The 13,705-nt window shown below is 47.2% G+C and overlaps 1 protein-coding gene across 4 annotated transcripts in view; it reads right to left on the bottom strand.

Moving 5' to 3' along the window:
* The window catches only part of CAMKK2 (calcium/calmodulin dependent protein kinase kinase 2), a 57,248-nt gene extending 43,829 nt beyond the window's left edge, over positions 1–13,419 (bottom strand). For all 4 annotated transcript variants that reach the window (XM_053589635.1, XM_053589638.1, XM_053589636.1 and 1 more), the window contains exon 1: positions 13,308–13,419. The gene's annotated coding sequence lies outside the window, so the exon portion shown is untranslated. The remainder of the gene's footprint in view (positions 1–13,307) is intronic.
* Positions 13,420–13,705: the final 286 nt, after the last annotated feature.

Genomic DNA, 13,705 nt, shown 5'->3' with positions numbered 1-13,705 from the left:
GAATAAACAAAACATGGTCTGTTCATACAATGGAAAATTATTCAGCCATAAAAATGAAGGCTGACACATGCTATAATATGGATGAACCTTGAAATATGCTAAGTAAAGGAAGTCGCAAAAGGTCACATATGTATGGTTATATACATGAAATTTCTAAAATAGGCAATTTCACAATAGGGAAATTAGTGGTTGCCTAGGACTGATAGGACACAGGGTTGGGGGAAGGACTGCCTAATGGGTATGGGGTCTCTTTCTGGGGTGATGAAAATATTTTGAAACTAGACAGAGGTAGGGAATGCACAACACTGTGAGTGTATTAAATGCCACTGAACTTATACTTTGAAATGGTCAATTTTGTTATTAAACTTTTGCATCAAATTTTTAAAAATATTCTCATTTGTAGAGACTGAGTCTCATTATGTTGCTCAGGCTTCCCTTGAACTCCTGGCTTCAAGCAATCCTTCCACCTTAGCCTCCCAGCTGGGATGACAGCTGTGAGCCACAACATCAGGCCTTATCTCAATTTTTTAATAAAAACATTGAAGCCTGGGTGTGGTGGCTAACGCCTGTAATCCTAGCACTCTGGGAGACAGATTACTTGAGCTCAGGAGTTCGAGACCAGCCTGAGCCAGAGCAAGACTCTGTCTCTACTAAAAACAGAAAAACTAGGTGGGTGTCATGGCCTATAGTCCCACCTACTCCAGAGGCTAAAGCAAGAGAATCACTTGAACCCAAGATTTTGAGGTTGCTGTGAGCTATGACACCATGGCAGTCTACATAGGGCAACAAAGTGAGATTTTGTCTCAAAAAAAATGAAATAAATAAATAAAAAGACTGACACATTCCTTAGGCTGTCAATTCCTCCATCTCTGGCATAGAATATTAACCTTTGGTTCACGTTTGACAAATTCCATTGGACAAAAGTCACAGGTGCTGCTGGAATTGAGTGAGTACACCCATAGACATCCATCTGTGGATGGTGGGCACGCCATGTCAACCAACCACATCATGAAAGGCCTCTACGGATCCAGAAAAACAACAGGTACTCAGCAGAGATTTTATAAATGAATAAAATGATATTTCTTAATGACACTGGGTAGTAGGGGGTGATATAGAGGAAAGCACAGATAGTAGCAGAAAGCCAGAGCTCCCTGGAGGACCTGGTTGAGAAACAGACAAAAGCTACTCGGCCTTCTTGCAACAGTCCTTCCAGAAGTATTGACAGAATATCTACTATGTCAGTCAACATGGAAGATAAAGTCCAATGGAAAACATGTTACAGAAACATCCACAACATCCCAGCCCTCACATGGGCCTGATTTATGAACAGAGTTTACAGTAAAAGAAAAACAAAGAATCCAATCATGTGAAAAGATGCTCAGTGTCACTTGTAGGAAGCGAGGTGCAAATCCAAACTACAATGAAACAGTTTAGTCCTTCAAAAAGTTAAACATAGAATTACCATATAATCAGCAATTCCTGTTCTAGGTATGCCCAGAGGAATTGAAAGCAAGGATTCATACAGATACTTGTACACCTATGTTCACGGCAATATTATTTACAATAGCCAAAAGGTGGAAACAACCCAAGTGTTCATCAACAGATGAACAGATAAGCAAAATGGTGTAGACCCAGACAATAGGATACTGTGTAGTCATTAAAAGGAAGGAAATTCTGACTCATGCTACAACATGGACAAACCTTAAAGACATTATGACGAAACAAGCCAGATACTAAAAGACAAATGTCTGATTCCTCCAATATGACGTACCTAGAACAGCCAGAGAGTAAAAAAAGTAGAATAAGGTTACCAGGTACAGAGGAGAGGAACAGGGAATTTATTGTTTAAGGAGTACAGAGTTTCCCCTTGGGGTGATGAAAATGTGTTAGAACTAGGTAGAAACGCACAACACTGTGAATGTACCTAATGCCACTGAATTATGCAGCTAAAAATGGTTGAAATGGTAAATTTCATGTATATTTTATTGATTACATGGAATATTAAGTGGAATATTCTTATATTGAGAAATTACTATTAATAAAACTACAATGAAATACTATTTTTTCATCTATCATATTGGCAAAGACAAAAATTTAATAATAGCATCTTCAGGTGAGGTTCTGGGGAATGGGAATTATGAAATAGTACCATCCTTATGGAGGGAAATTCACCAATATTTGAAAAAATCCCATGCACATACCTTTGAATTAGTGATTCCATACCAGAGTATTTATCCTCTGGACAACCTCACACATATAGAAAATTATGTACATATAAGATTATTTGGGGCAGCGATCGTAGCTCAGTGGGTAGGACACCAACCACATACACCCAAGCTGGTGGGTTTGAACCCTGCCCAGGCCAGCTAAACAACAATGACAACTGCCATAAAAAAATAGCCAGGCACTATGGTAGGCGCCTGTAGTCCTAGCTACTAAGGAGGCTAAGCAACAGAATCGCTTAAGCCCCAAGAGTTTGAGGTTGCTGTGAGCTGTGACACCACTGCACTCTACCCAGGGCAACATAGTGAGACTCTGTCTCCAAAAAAAAAAAAAAAATTATTTTGGCAGTATGGTTTGAAATGACCTTCCACAGGGGAACAAGTAAATAAAAAAAGGTAAATCTATCCGAGGAGAAAACTATGGGTTTACTTTAAACGACATGGTTCTAAAAATTAAATAAATAAATAAATAAAAGATACGGTTCTATACCTCCAAGACACACTGTTACATGGAAAAAAAACAGGGCATCGGTTCGCTGCTGTTGGCACAGGGACCAAAGGCCATACATGCATACATGACTGCATGTACGCTGCCTATTTCTGGGAAGATACACAAGAAAATGGTAACAGTGGTCTCAAGGGACAAGAACTGGTTTGCAAAGGTGGGGGCGAGGTTGCAAGAGACTTTTCATTATATTCACTTTTACTTCTGTCCCATGTGCATACAGTAACTATTCAAAAATGAATTTTTTAAGGAAAGGAAAGAATTATAACCACGATTGGGGTTAAGATGATAAGGCTACATGAGACAGTGGGGCAAGAAGCCAGGGAAGGGAGCCGTGGGTGTGTCTCCCATTCCTCTATCCTGCCCCTTACTGGATCTGAGAAAGAAATTAACTGTGTTCCTGTCTTGGCTTAATTAAAGAACACAACCCAAGTTCAATATTCTTTGTGGCCTGACCTGCCATTGCTTTACAAATCTTTTTTATGATCCTTATCTCCTGGAAGAGGAAAAACAGGGCCTCTGAAGTTGGACTCATCTTATCCTGGCCCACCACAAACGAGACACTTAGCTTCTTTCAGCCTCTATTTTCTCATCTATACAATGGGTGCCCACCCAACAGTCATGAGGATTAAATCAGCCAACCACTCAGAATCACGTCCAACACAGTTAAATACTCAAAGATATTATTTCAACAAAACCTATAGCTCAAGCAGCTAAGGCGCCAGCCACATACACCAGAGGTGGCAGGTTTGAATCCAACCCAGACCTGACAAACAACAATGACAACTATAATCAAAAAAACGCCCAGGGGCATTGTGGCAGGCGCCTGTAGTCCCAGCTGCTTGGGAGGCTAAGGCAAGAGAATCGCTGAAGCCCAGGAGTTGGAGGTTGCTGTGAGCTGTGATGCCACCGCACTCTACCCAGGGTGACAGCTTGAGGCTCTGTCTCAGAAAAAAAACTTGTTGAATGCCTACTATGTGCTACGGCAGGTCACCTGTGTTTCAGAATGTTCCTGTGGGAACTAATGTCCAAGTGAGCCAGCCTGCCAGGTGCTGTGCCTCCCCTAGGCCAGGTGGCCTGTCATCCCTCCCAAAGCTACCTCTTACAGAGCTGTGAGGATTCCTGAAAAGAAAGCTAGGACTGGCAGCACCCGGGAAATTTGGTGGAGAATTTTCTTTCTTGCCAACAGAAAAAACAATTGCTTATTGATCTGCACACGAGGCCAAGGACACCAAGCCATCCCATCCCCAGCAAAGCAAGTCTCCTTGGCAAGCTGGCATCTGGCCCGGGCCTCCCACTCAGCCTCTGAGGTCTGGAGGAGAGAAGAGAGAGGTCAGGCTCAAGCAAAGGGCTACAGCGCAGGGGCCCAGGAGCAAGGAACCCTCAAGTGCCTTGGGTGCAGGCAGAAGATGTGTCCAAATGAGAGGCCTTCTGCCCTTGCTGACCCCGACAGAGTCCAGGCCAGTGTTCTGAATGGTTTGGGTGTCATAGACTCTCTAAGGATCTGACGAAAGCTACCAAAACACTCCCAAGGAGAAAAAAAATCATACAAAGAAGACAAGATATAGCATAGAAGCAGCAACAGCTAACATTCAACTGAGCACTTGTCAGGCAGCAAGCATAGAGCTCACCGCTTTGCCCAGTCATTTAATCTCCACAGGCCAGGCCCTCTGGGAGGGATAGACAGAAAAGCTTTTGATTCCAGGGGCCTCAGAGTAAAAGGACCTCTCTGCAAAGCTGCCTGGGTCAGACAGAACACCAAGGGTCCTCACCGCTGCACTTCCTGCCCAGTGAGGGCCTTCCCCTCCCTGGCCATCTCCACTCACAGGGCAGCTTTGCGTGAGCCCAGCCCCTTCCTGGTGCAGATAGACCAGGACCTGGGCCAGGAGGAGAGAAACACTCCTTCCCCTGCAGGAAGCCAGCCAAGTGGCACAGGCCTCCAGGAAACACTTTTTCATTTCCTGGGGGCTTTTTCCAACCTGTGCCTGCTGCTGACTGCTACTTCTGGCACAGCAAGAAGCCAGCAGGTGTGCCAAGGAGGTGCTCCCAAACCCAAAACACACCCTGTGCCGGATCCAGCATGGGCCCCTCGCCCAGACACCATATCCAAGTGAGCCACCTGCCATGTGCCCTGCCTTCTCTAGGGCAAGTGGCCTGTCCTCCTTCGCAAAGCTACCTCTTACAGGACTGTGAAGATTCCTAAAAAGAAAGGTAGACCTGGCAGAAAAGGGGCCCAAAGCATCTCCAAGGATCCTACCAAGGCCAGGGACAATGTCCTCTCTGAAACACTGATGTTCTCCCTGGGATAAAGGAGTCACCCAGTCATACCTGCTCTCAGGTGGGGAAACTGAGGCACAGGTAGGTCCTACCTGTAATTCACTCATTTGTGTGTTCAACAATTATGGACCTTGCCCTGTTCTGGATAAATAAACAGACATGGTTTGTGCCCTCGAAGGCCCAATAATCTAGTGAGGGAGACAAACATTTAAAAGTAGGTACAGGCTTGGCACCTGTAGCACAGGTGCTACAGGTTACGGCACTAGCCACATGCACCAAGGCTGGTACGTTCCAACCAGGTCTGGGCTAAACAGCTAAACAACGATGACAATGCAACAAAAAAAAATAGCCGGGCATTGTGGTGGGTACCTATAGTCCCAGCTACTTGCGAGGTTGAGGCAAAAGAATCATTTAAACCCAAGAGTTTGAGGTTGCTGTGAGCTGTGATGCCACAGCACTTGACCGAGGGCAACATAGTAAGACTCTGTCTCAAAATAAATAAATAAATAAATAAATAAAAGTAGGTACACATGTGAATCCATGAGCACGGATGGGGGAGAAAATCAGGATGTGATGAAAGAGAATAAGAGGGCCTCCCTTAGATCTGAAAGGCAGGCAGTAGGTCAACGAAATCATATTTAGGGTAAGCAGGCACTGAGGGAGCAGGATCTTGTTCCCAGCAGAGGAAAGAGCTTTTAAGGAGGTAGGAGAGTAGAGGGAACAGAAGGAAGGTCCCAGGGCTAAAGCCTGTGAGCAGGAGTGAGGTGGATAAAGGGAGGAGGGGTCAGAGCTTTGTGGGAAGCACAGGAGGAGAGCAGGGTGGTGGCCCAAGACTACACGGACTCCACTTAGACTGCGCTAGGATCAAGTGTGGGTCTTGTTATGGGTTGAACTGTGTCCCCTCAAAATGACCAGTGAGAATCCCAACCTTCAGTACCTCAGAATGCGACCCTATTTAGAGACAGGTCTTTACAGAGGTGCTTAAGTTGAAACGAGGTCATTAGGGTAAGCGTCATCCAATAAGGCTGGTGTCCTTCTATAAAGGGGAAACACAGAACCAGAGGCAGACGGCACACATGCAGAAGGCCATGAGAAGATGGAGGCACAGGTGGGGTGATGCTTCTATAAGCCAAGGGGCCAGTACACCACCAGAGTGAGGTCTGGAGCAGAAGGAGCCAACAACCCTGCCAACACTTTGATTTCAGACTTCTGGCCTCCAGAACTTCAAGACATATTTCTATCTCTGTTATTCAAGCCACCCAGTTTGTGGTACTTTGTGACAGCAGCCCAAGGAAAACCACACAGCATCTCACCCAGCCAGTGAGACGCAGGGAAGCTGGATGCCTGGGAGGCCACAGCCTCACAGCTGTTTCCCAAAGCTTAATGGTTGGAGAAGCCTGAGAGGCTCAGCTGCAACAGATGAGGCAGTGCTGGAATATTCCAGATTTGGGGCCTTCACCCAACTAAACGGTCTGATCAGATCCACCAACATCAACTCTTAGGACTATCTCTCTTTAAACACCCTTTAGTTGGTGGGGGACACTAAAACTATTAAGTCTCCAAATACAAAGGCCCTCACTTGTCAGATAGCAGTAGAGATCTCTCCGGATTTAGAGGCCATAGACCCCATCCCCATCACAGTCCTCAGAACAAAAAGATGGCAAATGGTGACTCTCAGGTGACATCTGGCCACCAACATGTTTTGCTTGGCCTGCACCACATTTATAACTATTTGAATAAGATGCCAATAGTTTGAAGCTAAGAGATTTCAAATAAAACTCACAATTCCCAGATTCTCTTGAAGAATTGGACACTGGACTCTGTTAGCACTGGGCCTGAGTTCTGTCCTGCTGACAACGCGCTGCATCTTTGGGCAGGGGACTGATTCCCCAGCACACCCCAGTCCTCGCCACTCACTTCCCATTGCCTCCCCTGCACTGAGTACAGGCTGCCTACAACTGTACCCTACCTCCCTATTACAGGTATCTGCGTCACTGACACTAGTGCTGAAAGGGACACACATCAGCAGTCACTACTCCAACCATTTCATTTCACCAATGAGAAAAATGTAGGCTCAGAAAGATCTACCCAAAGTCATGCAGTGGTTCCAGGCAGAGCTACAAATGGTATAAAATTTTCAGGAAGGGGCCAAACATTACAGGCAAAGCCCTGCAATGTCCACAGATGGCATCCTGCATAAAGTCCAGGGTGGGCCAAAATTACAAACGGGATCACCATAACCCATTTCTCTGCCTTCCTAGGACCTTAATCTGTATTTAAGAGGAGAGAGAGTGAAGGCACAGAATCTCGAAGTGCTCAGAAAAGAAATACACAGGATTCAGGCAAAGAGCAATTTGACAAGCTCATAACAGCCATGGCTTTGCCTATCTGCTTTACTGCTGAACTCCAGGACCTAGAACTTTCTAGAACAACGTCAGTACTCAATAAATATTGGCTAGAAGTCATTGTTTATTTCACCCATCCCAAGGCTGCTCAAGAGGTCAAAAGCTTTCTTTAGCTGGCTAGAATCTACATTCCTTTAGTCTGATAGTAGCAGCCTAATGTTTGGGAATCCATCCCTCCACATAAGAGGTGGCTCATGGAGTTGACCCTACCATCAGCTTCAGGGATTTGCACATGACTTAAGCCAGGCCAACTGGCCATCAATTGACCTGGTCAAGTGATTGATTCAAGAGTAGATGTGTGGCCCCCGTCAGTCTTCTTAGTCTTATTCTGGCATTTTATGGAAATGTTGAGAAGAAAGAATATTCTTCTTTTTTAGTTGAACTTAAGAGCTCTGAAGGTATACTTCTGGAGCTACCATGGGCTATCATGGGCTAAGGAGAACCCTCAGAATGAAGTCTACTGAGTGAGGAGAGGAAACAGATAGGGAAGAACTGAGGTTGGAGACATTGTTTGGGCACCTGGATCCAGCTATGCCTGAAGCTCATGTACTTCAGTAGTTTTTAACTAGATGAGCCAATACATGACTTATGAATGACAGAGCTTACTGACAGAAAAGTTTCCCCACTAAGCACCCTACAGATGTCAGTTCCCTACACGTTTAGGCTCTCATCCAAGCCAAAGCACCAAGCTGTTGCAAGGCTTCTGGCAACCCAGACAGCCTTCACTTTGACAGGCAGAAACCAGCACTTCCACAGCCTTTCGTTTTTTAATCTTAAAAAAAAATCAAGGACAGAAAAGGAAAGGGCTAATGAATGGGAAGAGGAGAAGAAACTGACTAGCACTTTCAACACTTGAATCACCTTGTTGTAGACCTAAGTAATACAAACTGCCAGCCTTCTTTAGTGCTTGGCAGCATTCTAAGCCTGTATCATCGCATTTCATTGTCCAACTACCCTGTAAGTACAGCTATTTTCCCCTTTCACCAGAGAGGAAATTAAGGCCCAGAAAGTCTAAGCAACCGCCCCAGGACCATCCAGTCAATGAGTGCTTTGGGAGGGCACAGGCGTGGAAGTTCACTAAATGGAAGTCATTGGCAAAAAAGGATTCAAGCAGTTAACAAATTTAAGCCCCTCAAATAGCTTTAACATAATGAAACAAAACTTTTCAAATCTCTACTCCCACCATGCTAACTTTACTCTTTTTCATCTCTTTCATCCCCCAGCCCTTGTCCATATGCATTACTTTTTACCAAATTAAAAATAGAGTTTGCACACAATTTCCTGGCCTTGCTTACGTATGTCATAGGAGTTTGCACATGCTCTCACACTGCTTTTGCAATCGACTCAATAGAAGCTGCAGATGGAGTTGCTGAGACCCAGGGAAATGAGATGACCTCACCAAGGCACTCCAGCAGGTTCCTGGCCAGAACAGGAAGTGATCCAGGTGTCCTGCAGCCCACAATGCTCAAGAGCAAGCGGTTCCCCTGTCTCACTACCCATCAGCATCAACTGTCTTTTTAGATTCTCAGGCAGCTATTGTTCGGTCAGTAATGAAGCACCACTGAGAGAACCCCGCTCACAAGGCAGGCATCTGTAGCCAGGTGTGCAAGGAAGTATGGATGTGTGTATGAGTACAATGTGTGTTTCAGGGATGGAGGTATTTGGAAATAAAAAGTGAAAACAGTCTTCCAATTCCCCCACTGAAGCCCTCCTACTCTTTCACAGAACTAAAGGAAAAGCCTGGAAAGAAACCGGAATTTCAGTTTATAATGAAAAGAAAAAGATTTCTATTCCCACATTCTGCAGCTTGGTGAATCAAAGCTAGAGGGGGGGCGGCGCCTGTGGCTCAAGGAGTAGGGCGCCGGTCCCATATGCCGGAGGTGGTGGGTTCAAACCCAGCCCCGGCTAAAAAATAAAAAAAAATAAAAAATAAAAAATAAACTGTAGTCCCAGCTACTCGGGAGGCTGAGGCAAGAGAATCGCTTAAGCCCAGGAGTTGGAGGTTGCTGTGAGCTGTGTGAGGCCACGGCACTCTACCGAGGGCCATAAAGTGAGACTCTGTCTCTACAAAAAAAAATAAATAAATAAAAAATAAAATAATAATTCTAAAAAAAAAAAAAAGCTAGAGGGGGCCAGTCCAGAATCCACAGGCATCCGTGCCTTGGCCCCCCCATAGCCCACTCCCTCCCTCTTCCCTGACTTTTGGAGGTCATGCTAAATCTAGTACCTTCCCTCTCCAGCCTCCAGCAGGAAGGGCACTGGGAGCCAACTCTGCAGGGCTCACTCTGGTCCCACAGGGCAGGAGAATTGTCTAAGAACCTAAATAAAATCTTCCTCTGCCAGAGGCCTTGAAGGCAATACTCCAATGCACCTTTAAAGAACAAAAAAGGGAATGTATTCTCCTTTCCGCACCCTGCCCCCCCAAACCATTGGTTCCCCATTTAAACTTCTAACAGAAGCTTATCTCAGGCACCACCTAAGGCCCCTTCCGACCCTCTGGGTTCCTCCTACCTTATGCACAAGACATGTGAGCAGAGGGGCAAGACCTTGGCCTCCCCATGACTCCCACCCCATCCATCTCTCCTTTCCAGGGTGCAATTAGCATTTTTATCTCTGTAACTGCCATCTCTCAACTATTTACAGAAGCTACCAGGATAAAAAGAGGCAACATAAAAATAGTTGCTCGGCAGCTTTCAGGGTGGGGTGGGGCAACATAGAATCTTCTAATTTTCTTTTTCTCCTTTGCAAAAGGGAAATGATAGTAGAATTGTGCATCTTTTCCAAAGAGCTACCCAATAGTGCACAGACCACTCACCAGGAAGCTCTCTGGGAACAGGGACTAAGTCCCAGGATTCCTCAGTTCTCCAGGGCAGGGCTTGTCACCAGGACCCCCCCCCCCAAAGGAGTGGGTTGAGTGAACGACAGAGGTTCCAAAGCCAAAGCGCCCCACTCTGCCCTGTTTCCATCACCTCCCGGGCCTCCTTCCAGCTTCCCAAAAAACAACCCAGTCAAAAAAAAAAAAAAAAAAAGGCAAAACAAAACTCTAGCTTTTCTCTGTTTAAAATGTTTCATAACTGAAAAAAACCAATTCAGCAGCAATACTAAAAACAGGGCTGAAACTGGAAACACCAGCAGCTAAAATAATCCCTTTCCCACTCTGATCACTAACATCCCTTGCAGGGAATGCATGAGCCAGGGGTCTTCCCTATGAAAGCTCACAGAGACACAGGAATGGACAAAGTAGCCTTAAGAAGCCCTTACAATGGAAACTACCCAAATGTCCATCAGCGGATGAATGGATAAACAAAATGTGATCTCTCCAAACAATGGAAGGGTCTTTGGCCATAGAAAGGAATGAAGTACTGCCACATGCTACAACACGGATAAATCTTGACAACATTATGCCAAATGAAAGAAGCCAGACACAAAAGTCATACATTATATGATTCCATTTATATGAAAAGCCCAGAATAGGAAAATCCAGAGACAGAAAGTAGATGGGTAGAGGCCAGGGATGGGCACTGGAAAGACAGGGTGATTGTTTAATAGATACAAGGTTTCCTTTTGGAGTGATTAAAAACTTCCTGGAAATGGACAGAAGTAAGGGTTGCCCATCACTGTGAATGTACTAAATACTGCTGAATTGTAAGGATGCAATTTCCTCAATTTCCAGGGAAGAGGCACAGATGTGAGGGTGAGACCACTGCAATATCATGGAGCCAGCTGGCCTGAACCCCACATCCAGGGTCTCTAACCCCATCTGAAGGGGAGGAGCCAAACATCTGAGAAAAACAGCAACACTTGGCCCTATGACTCAAAGGAAAATCTGAAGTAGCATTTGCCCCAAATCCTCAGGATCAGGGAAGGAAATGGGAACCATATGCTTCCCATAGCCACCAGAAGGTGTTCCTAGCAAGGAAGAAGGCTTGCCACGAGGGAGGGACTACCCTGGATGAGAACTAATGCATAATTATTAGTGAAAATATTTGGCTACCAGTCCACTAACAACCAGAGGCCAAAGAGAAGCCTAAGAGTCATCATTACTATAGAGTCTGGTTAGATCTGTGTCTTTAAATGCTGATTTAGTAAACAATCTGAGCTCTTCAAGAAGCTGAAGGCAGCCTGGCAAGGGCCTGAGCTCTAGAACAGGTGAGAAAGCACAAAGGCCCTTAGGCCTGATATGCCTTCATGAGCTGTGTGACCCTGGGCAAGTTACCTAAAGTTTCTGACCCCCTCTATAAAATGAGGCTAAATCCTGCTAAGAGAATTGGTACAAATCTCAATCTCCTGTTCTCTACAATGGGGATAAAAATTCCTTGCCTTGTAGGATTTGGGTAAGCATTAAATGAGATAATGCTTGAAACACATAGCATAGGATCTAGCACATAGGACAAACTCAATAAATGTTATTAACATTATTATTATCCAAGTTAGGGGCTCATCAAATGATGGATATTACTCTTCAATACTAAAATATGTTGTATGCTCTCATCACAAATGCCTACTTTCTATACAGGAAGGTTTTCTATCTGGAAGGAGGTGTCTGGGGCTCACCCTACCGGTGCACTTGCATAGCACACACACTGTTTATTCTGAAATTGCATGTTTTTGTGGGGTGATTCAAGAAGAAGTGGGCTAACTTCTCCAAAGCCCTACCCTGGTTGCAGCCTCTGCTTCCTTCAAGGAACAAAGGAGTTTATGGGGACAGAGCTAAAAGACAGCAGGACTCTATGGTAGATGAAGTTTCTATCTCTAAGACTGTGTGGACTCCAAACTCCACGCTGAAGAGAATCACCTAAGCCCAGGAGTTGGAGGTTGCTGTGAGCTGTGTGACTCCACAGCACTCTACCAAGGGCGATAAAGTGAGACACTGTCTCTACAACAACAACAACAACAACAACAACAAAACTGTTGCCTCTAGGGAAATGGAAGCTGCATATCCCACCCGAGTTCCCTTCCCTTGCTGATGGTACTGAGATGGGGGTTGGGGAGGCTTCCCAAGCTCCATCCCTCCACTTCAACCTTCTGCGGAGATCAGACGGGCTGAGGTGCAATCTCTTAAGCACCAGGTGAGAGCTGCCAGGGCAGCTGCAGGAAGAGCTGTGAAAACACCCCACTTTCCAAAGTAGGCAGTGCAAGGACTGGGAGAAGCCAGAAAAAACTTAGGGCTGGATCTGGTGGCACCCCCGACACCAAGATCGAGTTTTGACATGGGCTGGGCCCAGCACCTGGAGAGTCAGGCGGACAACTCTCTGCATTCACAGCATGCTAAAGCCCCAAGTAAATTTAGGTCAAAAGAACCAAGCCTGCAAGATTCTGGCGGAGAGAGGCGAGGGGCGGTGGGGGTGGTTGGTCAAATGGCAGGCTGAGGAGAGGCAGAAGTCCCCAAGTCCACACAACTGCTGGTCTAGGGTTCTGCCACTTGATGTCCAAGCCACCAGGGCCTGGATTTGCCCTAAGTCAAGCGGGCTGCGGGGTGGCGATGCTCAAAGTCCACTGGCCCTGTCTTCTGCACGTTCCAGGTTTCCCCACCTGTCAAACGCGAGGGTGTGGGCCTAAGCCGCTTCCTCTATCACTGACGCCCAGGACCCTGGTGACAAGGATTCCAAACTCCAGGACCTCCCCTGCCTCCGGGACAGGGCGCGGCCCAGCCGAGGAGGCCACCCCGCGGCCCTGAGGGCCCGAGGACACCGGGAAGGGATCCTGGGGGCCGCGTCTCTCCACGTGGCGGGGCGTGGGGAGGTGCACGTGCGGTCCCTGGGCAGAGGGAACCCAAGCTAGCCCCGGGGCTTTGTGCAATCCCGGCGGTGGTCCCCCGCCCAGAGAGAGAGAGGGCCAGAGCGCCCCGGCCAGAAGTGGATGCGTCCCCCGCCCCCGGCCGGGCTAACGCCAGCTCACCTGGGCTCCGCGCCGCCGCTGCCTCCCGCGCTCTGCGCCCCCGGCTCGGCTCCACTTGGCTGGCTCACAGCGGCCGCGCGCTCTTCTCATCGGCCCCGCCGGGCGCGCGGGGGGCGGGGGCGGGAGGAGCCGCCCGGCCCGGGTTCGGCCGCGACGCCGCCTCGGGCTGCGCTGGGATTGGTCGCTGCCGCTGGTAACCCGGGCGCAGAGTTGCGCGCCCCCGTCGCGCGCCCCCGCTGGCTCGTTCTCGCTCCCGGGAGTGGAGGGGAGGGAGCGAGAGCCTGCGGAGACGAAAGTAGTGGCGGAGGGGAAAGAGAAGGTGGGGGTAAGGCGCGAAGGAGGGGAAGTGAGGCCCGCCTGGCGGGGGTCGGAGGCCGCGAACAGCGGAGGGAGAAGGC

This window comes from Nycticebus coucang, chromosome 4 (assembly GCF_027406575.1).
Source record: "Nycticebus coucang isolate mNycCou1 chromosome 4, mNycCou1.pri, whole genome shotgun sequence".
In the NCBI taxonomy this organism is placed as follows: domain Eukaryota; kingdom Metazoa; phylum Chordata; class Mammalia; order Primates; family Lorisidae; genus Nycticebus; species Nycticebus coucang.
Note: the sequence above shows the minus strand (reverse complement) of the source record. Positions and strands in the feature narration are given on the sequence as shown.